The sequence below is a fragment of the Pelobates fuscus genome, chromosome 7 (assembly GCF_036172605.1).
Source record: "Pelobates fuscus isolate aPelFus1 chromosome 7, aPelFus1.pri, whole genome shotgun sequence".
Taxonomy (NCBI): Eukaryota; Metazoa; Chordata; class Amphibia; order Anura; family Pelobatidae; genus Pelobates; species Pelobates fuscus.
The window spans coordinates 19,474,108-19,498,759 of NC_086323.1; positions in this window are offsets into that span (position 1 = coordinate 19,474,108).

The following is a 24,652-nucleotide window of genomic DNA, read 5'->3' on the forward strand; positions in this document are numbered from 1 at the left end:
CCAGTCCATAGGAAAGCATTCTCAATGCTTTCCTATGGATGCTGGCACCTTCTCACTGTGAAAATCACAGTGAGAAGTGCGGAAGCGCCTCTAGCAGCTGTCAATGAGACAGCCACTAGAGGCTGGATTAACCCTAATGTAAACATAGCAGTTTCTCTGAAAGTGCTATGTTTACAGCAAAAAGGGTTAAACCTAGCTGGACCAGGCACCCAGACCACTTCATTAACTGAAGTAGTCTGGGTGCTTAGAGTGGTCCTTTAATGCCCTGGACATCCAGTGGCAGACAGGCAGTTTTTTTTCCCATCACCCCAGGACCAACAGGTATTATTAATCTTGCATTTTTTTCTATAAAATGTTCACCCCCCCTGCTTTAAGTTCTCATTACATCTTACCATCGTGTGTCCTAGTGTAATGTTACTGTTTGCATTGGAGCACCTGATTATACAATAAAATAATTCCCTAGTAGCGCCAGCAATAAGAACCATTCCAGATAATTCTGCCAGGCTTTTATCCAAAGGTTAATAGTGAAGTTGGCAGAACCAATGCTTGCTGTGTTACGTTCTGTGCGCCAAATTGATGTAGATTAATTTAGAAATAAACAAATATGTTTAAATGTCTATCTGTTCCTGTCCAAATCTGAGATGATTAAATTGCGTATACGCAGAAGTAAGTTCACACTGACACATGGAGTTCAGGTTAAAAGCACTTCAGAAAATTTAATGGCATCTGGTTAGAAAACGAGTATGCAGACCCTTTTAAAGGCAAAATGACATCATCATTGAATATCAGATAATAACAAATAAACATCATTAATTGGATTAAATGTTAAGTGTCTGGGTTAGTGTCCACCTATCAATATTATTAATTGGCTCAGGGATTTGAGTGACTAGCTAGGTGTCCTCCCACCGGGAGGTGGTATTGTTCTGGACACGGGTGTGGACAGAAGGCTCAAGCGCCATCTTTCCCAGCATGAGGTTTACTCGGTGGAAAGGGGGGCTTGAGCGTCATTTTACACAGTCAGTGATGTCAGGTCTTGTGGTCAGGTGCAAGGTTCTCTTATGAATAGAACATTTCATTAGTACAGTGTTCTCATGGCCTTGACTCTGGCCTTGGTTATACTTTGTTGCATGTTACAGGAGATTCAATAATTCCGCAGTCAGCTATGTCTTTATAGAAAATACAGTCTCTGTTCATTGTATTAAATGTGCTGGGAAACTCTGTCATGTAATGTAGTTTAAGATGGAGGATCTGTCAGGTAATGAGGACAAAAAGTACAATAATTCAATACAAGTTCAATTAAGATTTTTTTTAATAATTCTACATCAAATACACCCCCCTTAATTAATCCACACCCCCCTTCATTAATACACCCCCCTTAATTAATCCACACACCCCTTAATTAATCCTCACTCCCCCTTAATTAATACACCCCCTTAATTAATACACCCCCTTAATTAATACACCCCCTTAATTAATCCTCACTCCCCTTAATTAATACACCCCCTTAATTAATACACCCCCTTAATTAATCCTCACTACCCCTTAATTAATACACCCCCCTTAATTAATCCACACCCCCCTTCATTAATACACCCCCTTAATTAATCCACACCCCCTTAATTAATACACCCCCTTAATTAATCCTCACTCCCCCTTAATTAATACACCCCCGTAACTAATCCACACCCCCTTAATTAATCCACACCCCCCTTAATAAACACACACCCCTTAATTAATCCTCACTCCCCCTTAATTAATCCACACACCCCTTAATTAATACACCCCCTTAATTAATACACCCCCTTAATTAATCCACACCTCCTTAATTAATACACCCCCTTAATTAATACACCCCCCTTAATTAATCCCCACCCCCCTTAATAAATACACACCCCTTAATTAATCCTCACTCCCCCTTAATTAATACAACCCCCTTAATTAATCCACACCCCCCTTAATTAATACACCCCCCTTCATTAATCCACACCTCCCTTAATTAATACACCCCCTTAATTAATCCTCACTCCCCCTTAATTAATACACCCCCCTTAATTAATACACACCCCCTTAATTAATCCTCACTCCCCCTTAATTAATACACCCCCCTTAATTAATCCACACCCCCCTTAATTAATACACCCCCTTAATTAATACACACCTCCCTTAATTAATACACCCCCTTAATTAATCCTCACTCCCCCTTAATTAATACACCCCCGTAACTAATCCACACCCCCTTAATTAATCCACACCCCCCTTAATAAACACACACCCCTTAATTAATCCTCACTCCCCCTTAATTAATCCACACACCCCTTAATTAATACACCCCCTTAATTAATACACCCCCTTAATTAATCCACACCTCCTTAATTAATACACCCCCTTAATTAATACACCCCCCTTAATTAATCCACACCCCCTTAATAAATACACCCCCTTAATTAATCCTCACTCCCCCTTAATTAATACACCCCCCTTAATTAATCCACATCCCCCTTAATTAATACACCCCCCTTAATTAATCCACACACCCCTTAATTAATACACCCCCTTAATTAATACACCCCCCTTAATTAATGCACACCCCCTTAATTAATACACCCCCCTTAATTAATCCACCCCCTTAATTAATCCTCACTCCCCCTTAATTAATACACCCCCCTTAATTAATCCACACCCCCTTAATTAATACAACCCCCTTAATTAATCCTCACTACCCCCTTAATTAATGCACCCACCTTAATTAATCCTCACTCCCCCTTAATTAATACACCCCTTAATTAATCCTCACTCCCCCCTTAATTAATACACCCCCCTTAATTAATCCTCACTCCCCCCTTAATTAATACACCCCCTTAATTAATCCTCACTACCCCTTAATTAATACACCCCCCTAAATTAATACACCCCCTTAATTAATCCTCACTCCCCCCTTAATTAATACACCCCCCTAAATTAATACACCCCCCTTAATTAATCCTCACTCCCCCCTTAATTAATACACCCCCTTAATTAATCCTCACTCCCCCTTAATTAATACACCCCCTTAATTAATCCTCACTCCCCTTAATTAATACACCCCCTTAATTAATCCTCACTCCCCCTTAATTAATACACCCCCTTAATTAATCCTCACTCCCCCTTAATTAATAAACCCCCCTTAATTAATCCACACCCCCCTTCATTAATACACCCCCTTAATTAATACACCCCTTAATTAATCCTCACTCCCCCTTAATTAATACACCCCCTTAACTAATCCACACGCCCCTTAATTAATCCACAACCCTTTTAATAAACACACACCCCTTAATTAATCCTCACTCCCACTTAATTAATACACCCCCCTTAATTAATCCACACCCCCTTAATTAATACACCCCCTTAATTAATCCACACCTCCTTAATTAATACACCCCCCTTAATTAATACACCCCCCTTAATTAATCCCCACCCCCTTAATAAATACACACCCCTTAATTAATCCTCACTCCCCCTTAATTAATACAGCCCCCTTAATTAATCCACACCCCCCTTAATACACCCCCTTAATTAATCCTCACCCCCCTTAATTAATACACCCCCCTTAATTAATACACCCCTTAATTAATACTCACTCCCCCCTTAATTAATACACCCCCTTAATTAATCCTCACTCCCCCTTAATTAATACACCCCCTTAACTAATCCACACCCCCTTAATTAATCCACACCCCCCTTAATAAACACACACCCTTTAATTAATCCTCACTCCCCCCTTAATTAATACACCCCCTTAATTAATCCTCACCCCCCTTAATAGACCCCTTTAATTAATCCACACCCCCCTTAATACACCCCCTTAATTAATCCTCACTCCCCCTTAATTAATACACCCCCCTTAATTAATCCTCACTCCCCCTTAATTAATACACCGCCTTAATTAATCCACACACACCTTAATACACCCCCTTAATTAATCCACACACCCCTTAATACACCCCCTTAATTAATCCTCACCCCTTTAATTAAACCTCCCTCCCCTTTAATTCTTTAATTAATCCATTATCCACCCCCCCCTTTAATTAATTTAGCCCCATCACATAAAATGACTACTCACATTTTGATGATGCCTTGACCGACTGGGTGCCTCACCGCCCGGATATTGGATCCTTCCGCTGAATATCCGTGAAGGCGGGCTGACGCGCTGCGCACGACGTAATCACGTTGCGCAATGCCGCGGCCCGCAACACTCCTCCCCCTTCTCATCCTTGAAGTAAGTCCCACCGGGCCGCAAAGGTGCTGCGGCTGTGCGCAGCCGCCGCAGCGTAATGATGGGGGGTGACACATGACACTGGACGTCATGGCACCCACCTAGTCAGTGGCACCTGGGGCGAGCCGCCCCCCCCCACCCCCACCCCCCCCTTAGTACGCCACTGTGAAGCACCACTATATTGCCAGGAAAACAAACTCATTTTCCTGGCACTAAAGTGCCCTGAGGGTGCCCACACCCTCAGGGTCCCACTCCCGCTGCGCTGAAGTTAATCCCTTACCTCTTTTCCAGCACCGGGCTCCCTCGGCGCTGGAACTCTCCTCCCTCTTCTTCCGTCACCGGCTGAATGCGCATGCAAGGCAAGAGCTGCGCACGCATTCATCCAGTCCATAGGAAAGCATTCTCAATGCTTTCCTATGGATGCTGGCACCTTCTCACTGTGAAAATCACAGTGAGAAGTGCGGAAGCGCCTCTAGCAGCTGTCAATGAGACAGCCACTAGAGGCTGGATTAACCCTAATGTAAACATAGCAGTTTCTCTGAAAGTGCTATGTTTACAGCAAAAAGGGTTAAACCTAGCTGGACCAGGCACCCAGACCACTTCATTAACTGAAGTAGTCTGGGTGCTTAGAGTGGTCCTTTAATGCCCTGGACATCCAGTGGCAGACAGGCAGTTTTTTTTTCCATCACCCCAGGACCAACAGGTATTATTAATCTTGCATTTTTTTCTATAAAATGTTCACCCCCCCTGCTTTAAGTTCTCATTACATCTTACCATCGTGTGTCCTAGTGTAATGTTACTGTTTGCATTGGAGCACCTGATTATACAATAAAATAATTCCCTAGTAGCGCCAGCAATAAGAACCATTCCAGATAATTCTGCCAGGCTTTTATCCAAAGGTTAATAGTGAAGTTGGCAGAACCAATGCTTGCTGTGTTACAATGTCGGGAAACTTGCCAGAATTCTGCTTGCTATGTGTCTTTTGTTATTGGTGTAAACATTTTTTTTTTTTAAATCTATTCTTTCGTGATGCTGGTGGGAATTGACAATTGGAACAGAGTTCTGACAGTCGGTGCCTGAGCATTGTTTCATACAATGCGGAATTAATTTCTATAGGCAGCTGTGTTTAATCCAGCTGTGTTTAATCCAGACAGGGTTTATGATATAATTGCTTTCTATGTACAAATAACTACCAACCAAAGCTAACCTTTCTGCGTGCAGTCTGGGTTTAGTGCTAATGCTCTGCTCATCTACCAAGCCGAATTCATGCTTTGAACCTAAATTATAGCAAAGAACTATTATTCCAAACCTGCACGGAGTAGAAAACAGCTGTACAGGACAATAAGCCATCTACTGCAGGATTATAAGGGTTAAATACTAGCTCAGGCCTACCACCCAACAAATGTGATTTTCTGGTTTTTTTTGTTTTTGTTTGTTTTTTAAAGTCATTTCATGTTTCATCTTTTTAGTTTTCTCATTTATTTAACCCTATTAAACCCACCTGAGGAATTTATAAAAGGGTTACTCCAAGCTTAAAAACCACTACAGCCAGGGCCAGATTAACATAGGGGCTGATGGAGCTGCAGCTCCAGGCCCAGGTCCATGGAATAGGCCCATTTAAAAAAAATAAACATTTTTTTTTTTTTACACACTACTCTTAGGTTTGATATCTGACTGGTATTTGAGGCTGCCTGGCCGTGCCAGTATTGCAGTAATACCGGCAATACAAATGCAGGTATTTTTCTAGAATAAATGGAGACTACTCTGCAATACCAGCACTGGCCAGTAGGGGTCACTGTGTGTGGAGAGAGGCAGGGATAGGAAGTTACAGCATATTCCTGCCTCTCTCTACTACTTACTGATCCGTGGGGGAGCAGCAATACAGCACAGAGTCCAGACAGCAGCTCTACAGCTCAGCTAAGAGAGGGATGGGGGGAAAGGCAGCAGGGACACATGGGGGCACTGAGACACTAGGGGACACTGAGGCACTAGGGGACATATGGGGACACTGAGACACTAGGGGAAACAGACACTAGGGGACAAATGTGGACACAGACACTAGCGGACACTGAGACACTAGGACACATGGGGACACAGACACTGGGAGACCTGGAAACACTGAGACACTTGGGGACACTGGAAAACATGGGGACACTTAGACACTAGGGGACACTGGGACACATGGGGATGCTGAGACACATGGGGATGCTGTGAAACATAGGGACATTGGGAGACACTGAGAAATTGGGACACCGAGACAAAATGTCCCCATTTCTCCCAGTGTCCCCATGTCCCCCATCCAGTGTCGCTAGTGTCTCAGTGTCCCCAAGTCTCCCAGTGTCTGTGTCCCATGTCTCTCAGTGTGCCTAGTGTCCCCATGTGTCCCAGTGTCCCTATATGTCCCAGTGTTCCCATGTCTATGTCCGCAACTGTCCCCATGTCTCCCAGTGTCCCCAAGTGTCTGTCTCCCAGCCAGTGTCCCATAGTCTCCCGGTGTCCCCATGTCTCTGTGTCCCTAGTGTCTTAGTGTCCCCAAATGTTTCAGTGTCCCCATGTCTCCCAGTGTCTGTGTTCCTAGTGTCTCAGTGTGCCTAGTGTCCCCATGTCTCCCAGTGTCCCTATATGTCCCAGTGTCCCCATGTCTATGTCCACAACTGTCCCCATGTCTCCCAGTGTCTCCAAGTGTCTGTCTCCCAGCAAGTGTCCCCAGTGTCCCCTAGTCTCCCAGTTTACCCTAGTCTCTCAGTGTCTGTGTTCCCATGTCTCTGTGTCCCTAGTGTCTTAGTGTCCACAAATGTTTCAGTGTCCCCATGTCTCCCTAGTGTCTCAGTGGTCCCCATTTCTCCCAGTTTGTCCCCATGTCTCTGTGTCCCCCAGTCTCTCAGTGTCCCCGGGTCTCTCAGTGTCCCCGAGTCTCTCAGACTGAGACACACTGAGACATTGGGACACTGGGAGAAATGGGGACACTGAGACACTGAGAGACTAGGGGACTGGGCGACATGGGGACACTGACACTGTGATACATAGGGACCCTGAGACACTGGGTGACTTGTGAGACTGAGACACTGGGAGCAATCCATCTATACAGCAGATTCAAACTGTGAGTAGTCTGTTGGTGATTTTACAGAATTTTCTCTGATGTCACTCCTTGTGATTATACAAATGATTAAGGCTGGTATTTTTTTCCAAGAAAGGTGGCAACCCTAACTACTCTTCACATACTCTTGTTTAAAGGAGCATTATATGGTCAGGAACACAATCATGTATTTCTGACCCTATTATGTTAAAACCACCACCCTGGCCCCTTCTTGCCTCCCTAAGTATAGTAAAATATAACTTGTATTCAAGTCTGCAGCTGCTGGCTCTGCCTCTGAACTGACTGTCTGCTGACATCATCAGAAGTGGTGGTCTGAGCAAATTACAATACTTCCCCATAGGATTGGCTGAGACTGTCAACTATGCAGATCAGGGGCAGAGCCAGCACAAGTCCAACATAGCCCTGGCCAATCAGCATCTCCTCATAAAGATAAATTGAATCAATGCATCTGTATGAGGAAAGTTCAGTGTCTGCATGCCGAGGGTGGAGACACTGAATGGCAGTGCTGCACACTAGGAAGCCCCAGGAAGCACCTCTAGAAGCCATCTAAGGTGTGCCCAGTGGAGTTATTTTCTCTGAAAAGACAGTGTTTACTGCAAAAGGCCTGAATGGAATGATTCTACTTATCAGAACAAATACAATAAGCTGTAGTTGTTATGGTGACTATAGTGTCCCTTTAAGTTTGGAAGCTTAAGAGGGATGTATGGGAACAAAACTTGTGTGGACTGGCTGACAATAAAATTAGTTTGGGTAATGCAGACGCTGGTCTCTCTAACACTGTGGCATGTCCCCTTTCTTCTACACTCACTACATACACCTTCTCTGTCTCAGACTATATACCAGGAACTTCTGCCTGCTAGTAAGAAAGTAAGAAGACAAGTGGACATGTGAGTGCTAGGGGACCGTCCTTAGAAAGCATGGAGTGAGCGCATTTTAGGATACATTTATGTCAAGCTCAGGGTGCTGCCTGCATAGTATGCCCTTAGTTGGACAGCCTGCAGGATTGGCTGGCAGCCTGACATGCATTCATGCCAGGCTGTCCTTCAAATTCTTTAGACAGACATGCCCCCTTTTTGGGAGGCATGACTGTTTTAGTGTTTTTGGTCAATAAGATCCCGTAATTAGGCCCATCATAATTGTCAGCACCAGGCCCAGTGTGCTCTTAATCCGGCCCTGACTACAGCTCGCTAGGAGTACCATGACCCCATTTTTCGGTAATGGGGCATACCATTTTGCATCTTTTTTCCCCCTTTACTGGGTCCTCGCTAGGTGCCGAGGGTCCTCCAGTGGCTAGTGCAGTCACCATTGAATGCAATGCTGTATATAGGAATATGCACATAATTGACACTAGCCAGCCTGGAACGCTTACGGTATTCCAAACTGGCTAATGACGCTCCTATGACTCTGACCGAGGTGGTGTTACGCATATGGCAGACAGCAAAGGTGTTAAACTCTGTATGTGTAGCGTTTAAAAGCATTCACACATACAGACTCCAAGCATCATGAGTGCGTCCAATAACAGCGCTTGGAGTAACCCTTTAAGATGCAAGATAAAGTAATGGGAGAGTGAGCGAGCATCGGCTGTGAAGAACGCTGGGGTGCCGAATGCTGGGAAGCTGAGGGATACCCGAGATTACGGAGGTGGAGTGGGGGAAACGCCTAGAGACAGCTGACATGGTTCGACCATCGTTTTGTGAGCTCCTCCGTGGCATGGCTGGCCCAGACCCTGTTTGGTCGAGTAGGTGGAGACTGCAAATCATAAAGTACAACAGAAGCCACAAAGCTACCTAAATGATGTGAGTGTGTAAATGATTTACGTAATTGATTTAGTAGCTGGGCATACTTAAAAATCTGCTGAAAAGCAAATGCAAAGTAACTAATCCATATCTAATCACTCCAATGCTCATTGTAATTAAGCTGGACTGGTAATCCTTGGAACTGCTCTTCTGAGTTTAAAGGAAAATTTTTGCCACTCTCTCATTTTAATTGCTTTCCGTGAGAGAAGCTTAAAGAAAATCTCGTTTAGATACAACTGCTTATCAGAACTAATGACCACCCACAGATATTAACTAGGGATTACCCCATACAATTTCATGCCCCTTCACCTGCAAAATCCAGGGGGACATCGATACTAATCAACAAGGGATTATCTTTCACCATTCATGCCCATGAAATTGAAGACCAGGGTCGTTATGTCTTTATAGTAAGAACGATAAACAATATTGTGTTGTCACGACCACACTTACCTGGGAGTCCCCTACCGTGTCTCCGTCCACAGCTACAGCAGTTCCCCCTTACTGCATGGTGAGGACTCTGACTTGTCCGACCGCAAGGACAGATAGCAGGCATCCCTGTGACACGTGGACTCAATGCCGCGGCTCCCCACACCACGCTGCAACCCACGGGAAGCTCTAGCCGAACCTACGTGTAAACTCAACGTACTCTAGACGCACAAGAGCCCGATAGCCAGCTTCTTAAAGGGACAGAACATCTGAAACAGCTCAAAGGCCTAATCACTGTCTGAACGCTCCTGGAGGAAGTCCTGCACCCAGGCAGACTTTCTCCATTATAGATTCATGCTGCGTTCATACAGCGCAGCCCTTGCCCTTGCCAAACAGTCATACATTTCCTCTCTCATTAGTTCATGCTCCCGCAATCCCAGATGTCTCTTTGACACCTTTAATTCCCTTCTCTGCCCTGCTGTGGCCACCCCCCAAACTAACCTTACAGCTGATAGCTTTGCATGTTACTTTACCAACAAGATTGAACAGCTAAGGAAACAATTCTCCCCTGCTTGCCGTTCTCTTTCTCAACCACACATAAATCATGCCTTTCCTACCCTTCAGACTTTCTCCCCGGCTACTGAACATTCCTCTCACCCCACCAGTTGCCCGCTCGATCCTGTCCCATCTCACCTCATCAGATCTCTCTCCCCTTGTCTTGTGCCTACCCTAACACACATCTTTAACTGCTCTCTCTCTTCTGGCACTGTTCCTGCTGACATGCCACTGTAGTACCTATCCTGAAAAAAACATCTCTTGACCCGTCCTCCCTGTCTAACTACCGTCCCATATCCCTGCTCCCTTTCTCATCAAAGCTTTAGGAAAGACTTGTCTTTACCCATGTGTCTCGGTTCCTCAATTCTAACTCTCTCCTTGACCCTCTTCAATCTGGATTCCGCCCTCTCCACTCTACTCATACTGCTCTTATCAAAGTTACTAATGACCTAATCTCAGCTAAATCCAAAGGTCACTACTCCATATTAATTCTCCTTGACCTCTCTGCTACCTATGACACCGTTGATCATGCTCTCCTCCTTCAAACTCTTCAATTGCTCGGTCTCTGTAACTCTGTCCTCTCTTGGTTTTCCTCCTATCTCTCCCAACGCTCATTCAGTGTCTCCTTTTCCAAGGATACCTCCTCCCCTCATCCTGTCTCGGTTGGAGTTCCCCAAGGCTCTGTCCTTGGTCCCCTCCTATTTTCTCTTTATACTGCCTATTTTGGCAAACTTATTGCGTCTTTTGGATTCCGCTACCACCTGAATGCTGATGACACTCAGATATACCTCTCCTCCCCAGACCTCTCACCTGCCGTCCTGCAACATGTCACTGCTTGCATTTCTTCCATCTCTGACTGGATGTCCTCCCGCTTTCTGAAACTCAATTTCTCTAAAACTGAACTCCTTGTCTTTCCTCCTCCTAATACTGATCCTCCTCTATTGCTCTCCCTTCAATCCACATATGTCCATCCCTGCAAGCGCGCTGTCTTGGCGTCATACTTGACTCTGGCCTCACCTTTGAGTCTCACATCCAGTTTGTTGCCAAATCCTGTAGGTTCCAACTCAAAAACATAGCCCGCATCCGCCCCTTTCTTACACAAGATGCTACCAAGGAGCTTGTCCATGCTCTAGTAATTTCCTGCATGGATTACTGTAACCCATTCCTGATTGGTCTCCCCAAAAGCTGTATTGTCCTGCTACAGTCTGTAATGAATGCTGCAGCTAGACTGATTTTCCTCTCTAGTCGGTCCTCTCACACCCCTTTGCCAGTCCTTACATTGTTTCCCTGTATCCTATAGGAGTCAATTCAAAGTGCTAACCCATACATTTAAAGCACTGAACAATTCTAGCCCCTCTTATATCTCTTCACTGATCCATAGGTATGCCCCTCCTCGTTCCCTCTGCTCTCCCCGTGACCACCTCCTGACCGCTGCTCGCACCTGAATGGCCAACTCGAGCTTGCAGGACCTCTCACGGGCGGCTCATTTCCTATGGAATAGCCTGCCTACCGCCATCAGACTCTCCCATAGTCTTCAATCATTTAAGAAGGGCCTTAAAACCTCTACCTTACATACCTGTCTCTTGCTCTCTCCTATAGGACAGTGCTTTACTGTGCTCTTCGGTATACACACTTCTGTGAATCCTGTCAACATCCAACCCGTTACCTATTTGCCTGTTGTACCTTTCCTGAACCTGCGCTGCCTGTCCCTGACCTTGGCTTAACCTGACTACGAGATTGTCTTATCCTTATTTGGTACCTAACCTTTGTCTCACTACGGCCTCTTGGGCCCCACCTGTCAAAGACCCAACACCTGTACATGATAGCTAACATATACGCTCCCACCACAAACCAACGGAATTTCCTGCACCAGGTCCTACTTAAACTATCCAAAATTCAGCAAGGGTGGCTCATAGTCTGTGGTGATTTCAATCACGTCCTGGATGCAAGGGTAGAAACAACCCTATAGCCAAAGAGTACACAGCACAGACCACTACACCGCCACTGTAAATCAATACAGAAACTACTCTCCATATATCATTTATATGATATATGGAGGCTTCACCATGCAACAAAGAGGTTGTACACCTTTTATTCCAGAGTACACAACACCCAGGGCTGCCATCAGAAATTCTAGGGCCCCTGACACAGCTTAAGATCTGGGCCCCCGGGGCCAGCCCCGAGTCCGCCCACAAGGATGAAGTGTGTGTGTGTGTATAGTGGATGCGGTATGTGTGTCATGGATGCAGTGTGTATAGTGGATGCGGTATGTGTGTCATGGATACAGTGTGTATAGTGGATGCGGTATGTGTGTCATGGATGCAGTGTGTATAGTGGATGCAGTATGCGTGTCATGGATGCAGTGTATATAGTGGATGCAGATTGTACGTTTTGTGTAATGTATGTAATGTTTGTATGCATGCATTAGATGCAGAGTGTGTGTGTAGTGAATGCAGGTGTGTGTATAGTGAATGCAGAGTGTGTGTTTTTGTAGTGGATGTAGTGTGTTTGTAGTGAGTGAAACGTGTGTATAGTGAATGTAGTGTGTGTGTGTGTGTGTGTGTGTAGTGCAAAGTGTGTTTAGTGAATGTAGTGTGTGTGTAGTACAAAGTGTGTTTAGTGAATGTAGTGCGTGTGTAGTGCAGAGTGTGTTTAGTGAATGTAGTGTTTGTAGTGAGTGCAGATAGTGTATAGTGAATGTAGTGCAGAGTGTGTTCAGTGAATGTAGTGTGTGTGTGTAGTGCAAAATGTGTATAGTGAATGTAGTGTGTGTGTGTGTGTAGAGCAAAATGTGTATAGTGAATGTAGTGTGCGTCTGTAGCGCAAAGTGTGTTTAGTGAATGTAGTGTGTGTGTGTAGTGCAGAGTGTGTTTAGTGAATGTAGTGTATGTGTAGTGCAGAGTGTGTTTAGTGAATGTAGTGCAGAGTGTGTTAGTGAACAGTGCAGGGGGCAGGAGCTGCAGTGGGAGCAGGGGGGTAGGGGATGCAGTGGGAGCAGGGGGGTAGGGGATGCAGTGGGAGCAGGGGGTAGGGGCAGGGCCGGTGCTAGGATTTTTAGTTACACAGGCGAAGATGCATTTTGGCGCCCCCAACCCTCATTAAAAAAAAAAAATGCATCTTCACCTGTGTCTTTCCTCCCAAGCCACAGGCATAATTTTTCAGTCACACAGTCAAAGTCATACAGGTACACTGTCATACAAAGACAGAAATAATCATACAGAGACATACAGACACATACAGTCAGAGACATACAAGCAGAGATATACATGCATACAGAGACATGCAGGCATATAAAGACATACATGTATACAGAGGCATACCGTCATACAGACACATACATACAGACAGGCATACAGAAACATACATACAAAGACATTCAGGCACATACATACAGACATACAGGCATAAAGAAACATACATACAGAGACATACAGGCATGCAGACACATACATACATACAGAGGCATACCGTCATACAGACACATACATACATACAGAAACATGCATACAAAGACATACAGGCATACAGAGTCACACACATACGTACATACAGAGACATAAAGGCATACAGTTACATACATGCATACAGAGACATATATACAGACATTCAGAGACAAACATACATCCAGTTACATACATGCATACAGAGACATACAGAAACATACGTACAAGACATACAGACACATACATACATACAGAGGCATACCGTCATACAGATACATACATACAGACAGGCTTACAGAAAAATACATACTCACACACAAACTCACAGACACATACTCGAACACACACACACTGACAGACACACATACTCACATGCACACACACACTGACAGACACACATACTCACATGCACACACACACTGACAGACACACATACTCACATGCACACACACACTGACAGACACACACACACACACTGACAGACACACACACACTGACAGACTCACACACACTCACAGACAGACACACACACACACTCACTGACAGACACACACACACTCACTCACACACACACTGACAGACACACACAAACTCAGACACATACTCGAACACACACACACTGACATACACACTCACACACACATACACACACAGTAATTAATTATCTAAATTAAATTTAAATTTCCCACCCAGCCTCCCTACCTGGAGTGCTGGCGTGGGTCTTTCATTGGTGGTCCAGTGGGGCTGCTGGGAGGCGTGCGGCTGAAGTTGATTAGGAGGCGGCGAGGGAGCTCTCTGATCTCTCTGACCGGCTCCCTCGCAGGCTGTTTTCTGATGCCGTGGGAGCCAGAATATGACGTCATATTCCGGCTCCCGCGGCATCAGCAAAAGGCGCGCGAGGGAGCCGGTCAGAGAGCTCCCTCGCCGCCTCCTAATGAACTTCACACACACATACGTACATACAGAGACATAAAGGCATACAGTTACATACATGCATACAGAGACATATATACAGACATTCAGAGACAAACATACATCCAGTTACATACATGCATACAGAGACATACAGAAACATACGTACAAGACATACAGACACATACATACATACAGAGGCATACCGTCATACAGATACATACATACAGACAGGCTTACAGAAAAATACATACTCACACACAAACTCACAGACACATACTCGAACACACACACACTGACAGACACACATACTCACATGCACACACACACTGACAGACACACATACTCACATGCACACACACACTGACAGACACACATACTCACATGCACACACACACTGACAGACACACACACACACACTGACAGACACACACACACTGACAGACTCACACACACTCACAGACAGACACACACACACACTCACTGACAGACACACACACACTCACTCACACACACACTGACAGACACACACAAACTCAGACACATACTCGAACACACACACACTGACATACACACTCACACACACATACACACACAGTAATTAATTATCTAAATTAAATTTAAATTTCCCACCCAGCCTCCCTACCTGGAGTGCTGGCGTGGGTCTTTCATTGGTGGTCCAGTGGGGCTGCTGGGAGGCGTGCGGCTGAAGTTGATTAGGAGGCGGCGAGGGAGCTCTCTGATCTCTCTGACCGGCTCCCTCGCAGGCTGTTTTCTGATGCCGTGGGAGCCAGAATATGACGTCATATTCCGGCTCCCGCGGCATCAGCAAAAGGCGCGCGAGGGAGCCGGTCAGAGAGCTCCCTCGCCGCCTCCTAATGAACTTCAGCGCCGCTCCGGGGATCCAGGAGGTGACCAGGCAGGAGGGAGCACTTACCTCCTGCCGGTCACTGGAATTTTGCGCCCCCAGAGCCGGTGCGCCCTAAGGCGGCCGCCTGTGCCGCCTTATGGACGCGCTGGCCCTGGGTAGGGGATGCAGTGGGAGCAGGGGGGTAGGGGATGCAGTGGGAGCAGGGGGGTAGGGGATACAGTGGGAGCGGGGGTAGGGGATGCAGTGGGAGCATGGGGGTAGGGGTGATAGGGGATGCAGTGGGAGCAGGGGGGGTAGGGGGTGCAGTGGGAGCAGGGGGGTAGGGGGGTAGGGGATGCAGAGGGAGCAAGGGGTAGGGGATACAGTGGGAGTAGGGGATGCAGTGGGAGCAGAGGGGTAGGAGATGCAGTGGGAGCAGGGGGGTAGGGGATGCAGTGAGAGCAGGGGGGGTAGGGGATGCAGTGGGAGCAGGGGGGAAGGGGATGCAGTGGGAGCAGGGGGGTAGGGGATGCAGTGGGAGCAAGGGGGTAGGGGATGCAGTGGGAGCAAGGGGGTAGGGGATGCAGTGGGAGCAAGGGGGTAGGGGATGCAGTGGGAGCAAGGGGTAGGGGATGCAGTGGGAGCAGGGGGGTTAGGGGATGCAGTGGGAGCAGGGGTGGTAGGTGATGCAGTGGGAGCAAGGGGGGGTAGGGGATGCAGTGGGAGCAAGGGGGTAGGGGATGCAGTGGGAGCAGGGGGGGTAGGGGATGTAGTGAGAGCAGGGGGGGTAGGGGATGCAGGGGGGGTAGGGGATGCAGTGGGAGCAAGGGGGGGGGGTAGGGGCTCCCAAAACCCTCCCAAACCTTACCTCTCTGGTGGTCCTCTTCTGAAGGAACCTCACAATGCTGACACGCTGCCTGTAAGTCTGCTCAGGGCAGCTCCGCACAGCTCACTCTGCACTGTGACTGGTGATGTCACTTCCTGCAGAACAAGCCGCACGGAGCTGCCCTGAGCAGTGTTACAGGCAGCTCAGTGAGGCTGTGTTCTGAGACAGGCACACTGAGGGGCAGCCTAGTGGGGTCTTTGGGAGGGCCCTTTAGCTGTCCCTCAGTGTGCCCTGCACGGAGGAGATGATTAGTAGCAGCAGGGGCCCGCGGACGGCTATGCGGGCCCCTTGCTGAGTGCAGGCTGGCTGGGGAGATTGTTTAACTCCCCAGCTCAGCCATTACTTACTGCAGCAGTATGTGGGGCTCGGGGCCCCCCAGGACCGCCGGGCCCATGACAACTGTTATGGTTGTCATGCCCTGATGGCGGCCCTGCTTGACGTACCTGATCTTCTGTAGCAACAGCAAATCCAGTATGGTACCTTTCCTCTTTATCCGCAAACAGAGTGGAGTCAGGATCTGGTAAAGCTACTGCATGCTCTGTTGAAAGGTGTCTTGTTTCTTCTTTCATCTGTTCAAAGCAACCATGAGGAGCAGTAGAAGAGGTTTCCTCACCTATTTCTGTGTGAGATTGGGGGGTATTTGTCTTTCTATTTACAGTTCTCTTGCTGACCCCCCTCTGTAGAGAGTTGTAAATTGATTGTTCATGTTTTGTTCTAATGAGTCAGGTTCCTTTCATGATATTTCTGGGGACTTAGTGAAGAAAACATGAGGGACAGCCACCTCCCTTACAGGTGTCTTACTTCCATGGGAATCTGGGTCAGGACCGCACTATTTCCTTGAGAGTGTCCAAAACAGTTCTTTCATGATGAAGTGCACCTCCACCAGTCTGAATAATTTTTCGTTAGTGTAGTACTCCCCCCTGGGAAGTGGCGGAAGAGTGGCCAGAGCAACTTTTCTTCAAAATATAATGTTGTCAGGTAGAGGCAGAGTTGTATATGAGCGGAGGAAATTGGTAAGGAATAAGAAGGGAGGAAGCATATAAAGGATATAGATATGGTAGTGGGGAGGTGGAGGAATGAGTAGTGGATAGAGCGAGAGGGGAAGAAGGTAGAGTAGGAAGGACAGGGAAAGTGGGAAGAGGAGAAGGTGGAGTAGGAGGAGGAGAAGGTGGAGTAAAGGGAGGAGTAGAAAGAGGAGGGAGGAGTAAGAGCAGGAAGAAGGAGTAGGAGGTGGAGAAGGTGGAGTAGAGGGAGGAGTAGGAGGAGGAGAAGGAGGAATAGAGGAGAAGTAGGAGGAGAGAGGAGAAGGTGGAGTAGAAGGAGAAAGTGGAGTAGAGGGAGGAGTAGAAAGAGGAATAGAGGAGAAGTAGGAGGAAAGAGGAGAAGGTGGAGTAGAGGGAGGAGTAGGAGGAGGAATAGAGGAGAAGTAGAAGGAGAGAGGAGAAGGTGGAGTAGAGGGAGGAGTAGGAGGAGAAAGTGGAGTAGAGGGAGGAGTAGGAAGAGGAGGGAGGAGTAAGAGCAGGAGGAAGGAGTAGGAGGAGTAGAGGAGAAGTAGGAGGAAAGAGGAGAAGGTGGAGTAGAGGGAGGAGTAGGAGGAGAAAGTGGGAGACTGTAGATGAAGGGGAGGGATCGGTGGAAGGAGTAAGCGGGGGTGGGCAGGTAAGGAAGCAGACAGGTGATGTAGCAATGGAGGCTACATCAGAAATCAAGACTAGGTAGAAATGCAATGGAGGCTGCGAATAGCCCATGTACAACAACTATTAACTGGCCCTATGCTTTCCCTAGAGAAAAATAATAAAAGGCTAACATGCTCATCTTGTCTCCACAAGCCTCGAACGTTTCACTCCGTGGGTGTCCCGCAGCGGCTAGCCCACCACTTCTCCCACACCAGACTTGTGCCCGTGGAGACAGACGCTATCCCTGACTCTCGTTCTTTATTTTATTTATATCACAAATATACATTATCACAATTTTATGTCTTGCAAATGGGATAAAACTTATTCTACTTTTCACTGATAATGTATTATTACTATTTTTTTTTTTTTTTTTCAAACATACAAAATAGACAAATAACATTGTCTTCTGCAAAATAAATGAAAAAGATAATGGAGATTTTGTTAAGCATTGTTAAACAGCTATACATTAATTCACATTTCTTGTTCTCCAGTTTCTGGCTGTTAATGACAATGTACAATGTAATAGAGCAGCAGAAAATGCTAGCAGAATGCTTGGTTGCATAGGGAGAGGTATTAGCAGTAGGAAGAGGGAAATGCTCATGCCATTGTACAGAACACTGGTGAGACCTCACTTAGAGTACTGGATACAGTACTGGAGACCCTATCTTCAGAAGGATATGAATACCTTAGAGAGAGTTCAAAGAAGGGCTACTAAACTGGTTCATGGATTGCAGGATAAAATTCACCAGGAAAGGTTAAAGGATCTTAACAGGTATAGCTTGGTGAAAAGACGAGACAGGGGAAATATGATAAAAGCATTTTAAATACATAAAGGGAAACAACACAGTAAAAGTGGAGACTATATTTAAAAGAAGGAAAACTACCATAACAAGAGGACATAGTCTCAAAAATAGAGGGACAAAGGTTTAAAAATAATATCAGGAAGTATTACATTACTGAGAGGGTAGTGGATGCATGGAATAGCCTTCCAACTGTAGTGGTAGAGGTTAACTCAGTAGAAGTGTTTAAGCATGCGTGGGATAGGCATAAGGCTAAGCACTTGCTGCTAGTAACAGATCTAGAATTAATACACTATAATGCCCAAAGTCTCAATTCCTATGCATATGCAATAATAAAATATCTGGGCTTACAACAAAAATTATGTTAGTCAGTCTTTTAATCTTGGAGGCAAACATTATCTAGTAAAAAAAAAAACCAGATTGGAACACACTCCCACCTTATTCATTTGTTAATAGTTATGCTTATAATGTTAACTGGTTCCTTTTCAATTAGATCAAGACATTTTGAAACCAATCCTTAATTGTATCACCATTTGTTCAAGAAATCTTGGTTTATTAGAACTTTCTTTTAGTAAATGTTCTTTAAGATAACCCTTCTTTCAGCATGTTATCAATCTTTGTACACAAAGTTAAAACACACTTGTTACTTATACGTGAATCGATAGACATATATATTCCATCTACATATTAACCATTACTTGTCACAGACACTTTCCTGATATAGGGAAACTAATAGTAGGATTATTTTAGTAATTGTAACTTTTTGTTCATAATATATGGGAATTAAGGAAGACAGCATGTCTTAGGATAGGATGAGCGTGGTAGAAGTAGATCTCAAATTGACACGATATATGGGCGGATATGAGGGCAGGAGCCTGGACTGACGTGTCTCTTTAAGGACAACCTTCTTTTGTTCTAGGGGCCATTTTCTTTTAGGGCATTTCAGCTTGCATTAGCTTTACACTAAATTATAGCTTAATAAAAATAAATCAGAGAAGCAACATTCTGTTAGGCAAAATGAAAGCTTTGAAATAACATGGTGCAAAAATAAACTCACGGGATGCAACTAACCTCCCCCATCATTCACCAGCTATTAATCACCCAACACGTCCAAATACATATACAACGCCACGGAACCTGCTGGCGTCGCACAAATAGCAGCAACAACAACACACAAACCCTAGAAACCTCCTATACGACACATCACTCCTATGTAAGTAGCAAAATACACAATTAGAATATTTTCTAGCAAAAATTCCATTGCTAAGTCTTATCAGTAGTAACTCTACGAAACACAAATCTGAATCCACAAGCACGCAACCCCCCCTCACAGAAAGCAAGAGAGAGAGAGGAAGGCGGGGGAAGTGGGAGAGAGAGACTGCCAGCAGAATCTCTTTAACCATGTCAATGCTGTACAGTAACAAGACAGAAGGATAGCCACGTTACAGCTATTGCAAAAGCAAAGAGACACAAAAACACAACATTTAATAATACTCTCAGTGAAACTCAATACAAAACCCCCACCCTTTACCAGGGTAATGGCTAATACAAAATACAAAAACAATTATTATGATATACATACATTCTTAACCCTTTGTGATCTAGTTCTTCCTCAACCCAACCTTCCTGCTGAAGAGCATTGTTACTCTGTACCAGTAAGCTTGCTTTCTTCATTGTCAGCAATCTACGCCAGCTTTCTGGCTGCAATCTACCACATGAAGGCACAGCAATTTTACACACTTTAGCAATCTCTATCTTCAACTAGATCACACGCGCTAGCCAGCCCTTTATTGGGCTTACTCAATTCCTGTCCCATATCCCTCCCTATACAGGCGTCCCAGATATAGGGGAAAGAAGATGAAACAGATTATCTACAATGGTCGGCTGCCACTCAGAAGGGTGGGTCCCTCCAAGTGCATCTTCCCAAAACGCAGACTAGTCACTAATTCCGTGTACTGTACCCGAGGTGGTAGCCACGGATTGGAGCGGGGTGAGAAGTGTGTGACCAATCACTTCTCTCACAAGAGAAATAGTAGAGGATAGTGTAAATAATACAGGAAGTATAGGAAAAGTAAAAAGTAAGGAGAAGTTTTAGAGACAGACACAGGAGTTTGAATGACTCCCAATTAAACAAACAAGACAACAATACAATTGAAATATAGTGCATGCATCACAGTTCAAATAAAATCAACAGTAATTCCTTTCCTTTACTCGTGCGACCAAAGTAAGTCACCTCCCTCAACCTCGGAGAACGACTTTCGTAAGTCTCACTACCAGCGGCCACAGGAAACAGCAACCATCTCCGACCCGAATCCTGTATAGCCTCCCTCGTTACAGCAGTCCACTAGCAGTGGCCACCTCTATCCTCACTCCCGTAGTGCCCCTATGAACCCACTCATAAGTCTCACTACTACGTGGTGCTGGAGACAAGCAATGCCTGCTTGAATCCGCCCGCCACAAATAAAAAAATTGGAATTCCACCAGCCTCAGCGCTCGAAGCTGTGGGTTACCACCTCTCTGCAAGCAGAGTTACGTGCACAATGGAGCTAGCTAGGCTATCAAAGTGACACAAGAAGGATCACAGGAAATTATGAGTCTACACAAAATCCACAGTTCCAACACTCCTCTTTTTCCATACAGCCACAGCCACAAGGCTCATAAAAGAGGTAAACAGGCAAAGAAGACCCCCAGGAAAACTTCCACAGGTCCACCCCCCTTTTTCCCTACAGCCACAGCCACGTGGCTCCTAAAAGGAGTAAACAGGCAACAGAAGACCCAGGCAAATCCCCTCAGGTCCACCCCCCTTTATCCCAAAAGGGGTAAAAAGACAAACACTCAAACAGAAGACCCAGGCAAATCCCCTCAGGTCCACCCCCCTTTATCCCAAAAGGGGTAAAAAGACAAACACTCTACCCGGGCACTTAAGCTAAAATAGGCCAATACAAACACACCCAGGCAACAGATAGACTAAATGCAGGTAAACAAGTGAGTAACAAGACACCGGGCAAGATATTACCTGTCTTTGATGTCCTCCCGGGAAGCAGTCACAGACACGTGGACGGGTTAATCAAAGGGGCCGGAACATACCGGTGGCTCTGCAGAAGTCTCTACCGTGTACCTGGAGGTGATCAATCTCCTTTCCTTCCCCCCGGATTCCTCCGTCCAACAGCGTCTTCCTTAGGACGGCTCACCGGCCAGACATAGCCCGATGCCCCACGTTCTGTGCGCCAAATTGATGTAGATTAATTTAGAAATAAACAAATATGTTTAAATGTCTATCTGTTCCTGTCCAAATCTGAGATGATTAAATTGCGTATACGCAGAAGTAAGTTCACACTGACACATGGAGTTCAGGTTAAAAGCACTTCAGAAAATTTAATGGCATCTGGTTAGAAAACGAGTATGCAGACCCTTTTAAAGGCAAAATGACATCATCATTGAATATCAGATAATAACAAATAAACATCATTAATTGGATTAAATGTTAAGTGTCTGGGTTAGTGTCCACCTATCAATATTATTAATTGGCTCAGGGATTTGAGTGACTAGCTAGGTGTCCTCCCACCGGGAGGTGGTATTGTTCTGGACACGGGTGTGGACAGAAGGCTCAAGCGCCATCTTTCCCAGCATGAGGTTTACTCGGTGGAAAGGGGGGCTTGAGCGTCATTTTACACAGTCAGTGATGTCAGGTCTTGTGGTCAGGTGCAAGGTTCTCTTATGAATAGAACATTTCATTAGTACAGTGTTCTCATGGCCTTGACTCTGGCCTTGGTTATACTTTGTTGCATGTTACAGGAGATTCAATAATTCCGCAGTCAGCTATGTCTTTATAGAAAATACAGTCTCTGTTCATTGTATTAAATGTGCTGGGAAACTCTGTCATGTAATGTAGTTTAAGATGGAGGATCTGTCAGGTAATGAGGACAAAAAGTACAATAATTCAATACAAGTTCAATTAAGATTTTTTTTAATAATTCTACATCAAATACACCCCCCTTAATTAATCCACACCCCCCTTCATTAATACACCCCCCTTAATTAATCCACACACCCCTTAATTAATCCTCACTCCCCCTTAATTAATACACCCCCTTAATTAATACACCCCCTTAATTAATACACCCCCTTAATTAATCCTCACTCCCCTTAATTAATACACCCCCTTAATTAATACACCCCCTTAATTAATCCTCACTCCCCCTTAATTAATACACCCCCCTTAATTAATCCACACCCCCTTCATTAATACACCCCCTTAATTAATCCACACCCCCTTAATTAATACACCCCCTTAATTAATCCTCACTCCCCCTTAATTAATACACCCCCGTAACTAATCCACACCCCCTTAATTAATCCACACCCCCCTTAATAAACACACACCCCTTAATTAATCCTCACTCCCCCTTAATTAATCCACACACCCCTTAATTAATACACCCCCTTAATTAATACACCCCCTTAATTAATCCACACCTCCTTAATTAATACACCCCCTTAATTAATACACCCCCCTTAATTAATCCCCACCCCCCTTAATAAATACACACCCCTTAATTAATCCTCACTCCCCCTTAATTAATACAACCCCCTTAATTAATCCACACCCCCCTTAATTAATACACCCCCCTTAATTAATCCACACCTCCCTTAATTAATACACCCCCTTAATTAATCCTCACTCCCCCTTAATTAATACACCCCCCTTAATTAATACACACCCCCCTTAATTAATCCTCACTCCCCCTTAATTAATACACCCCCCTTAATTAATCCACACCCCCCTTAATTAATACACCCCCTTAATTAATACACACCTCCCTTAATTAATACACCCCCTTAATTAATCCTCACTCCCCCTTAATTAATACACCCCCGTAACTAATCCACACCCCCTTAATTAATCCACACCCCCCTTAATAAACACACACCCCTTAATTAATCCTCACTCCCCCTTAATTAATCCACACAACCCTTAATTAATACACCCCCTTAATTAATACACCCCCTTAATTAATCCACACCTCCTTAATTAATACACCCCCTTAATTAATACACCCCCCTTAATTAATCCACACCTCCTTAATAAATACACCCCCTTAATTAATCCTCACTCCCCCTTAATTAATACACCCCCCTTAATTAATCCACATCCCCCTTAATTAATACACCCCCCTTAATTAATCCACACACCCCTTAATTAATACACCCCCTTAATTAATACACCCCCCTTAATTAATGCACACCCCCTTAATTAATACACCCCCCTTAATTAATCCACCCCCTTAATTAATCCTCACTCCCCCTTAATTAATACACCCCCCTTAATTAATCCACACCCCCTTAATTAATACAACCCCCTTAATTAATCCTCACTACCCCCTTAATTAATGCACCCACCTTAATTAATCCTCACTCCCCCTTAATTAATACACCCCTTAATTAATCCTCACTCCCCCCTTAATTAATACACCCCCCTTAATTAATCCTCACTCCCCCCTTAATTAATACACCCCCTTAATTAATCCTCACTCCCCCTTAATTAATACACCCCCCTAAATTAATACACCCCCTTAATTAATCCTCACTCCCCCCTTAATTAATACACCCCCCTAAATTAATACACCCCCCTTAATTAATCCTCACTCCCCCCTTAATTAATACACCCCCTTAATTAATCCTCACTCCCCCTTAATTAATACACCCCCTTAATTAATCCTCACTCCCCTTAATTAATACACCCCCTTAATTAATCCTCACTCCCCCTTAATTAATACACCCCCTTAATTAATCCTCACTCCCCCTTAATTAATAAACCCCCCTTAATTAATCCACACCCTCCTTCATTAATACACCCCCTTAATTAATACACCCCTTAATTAATCCTCACTCCCCCTTAATTAATACACCCCCTTAACTAATCCACACCCCCTTAATTAATCCACAACCCTTTTAA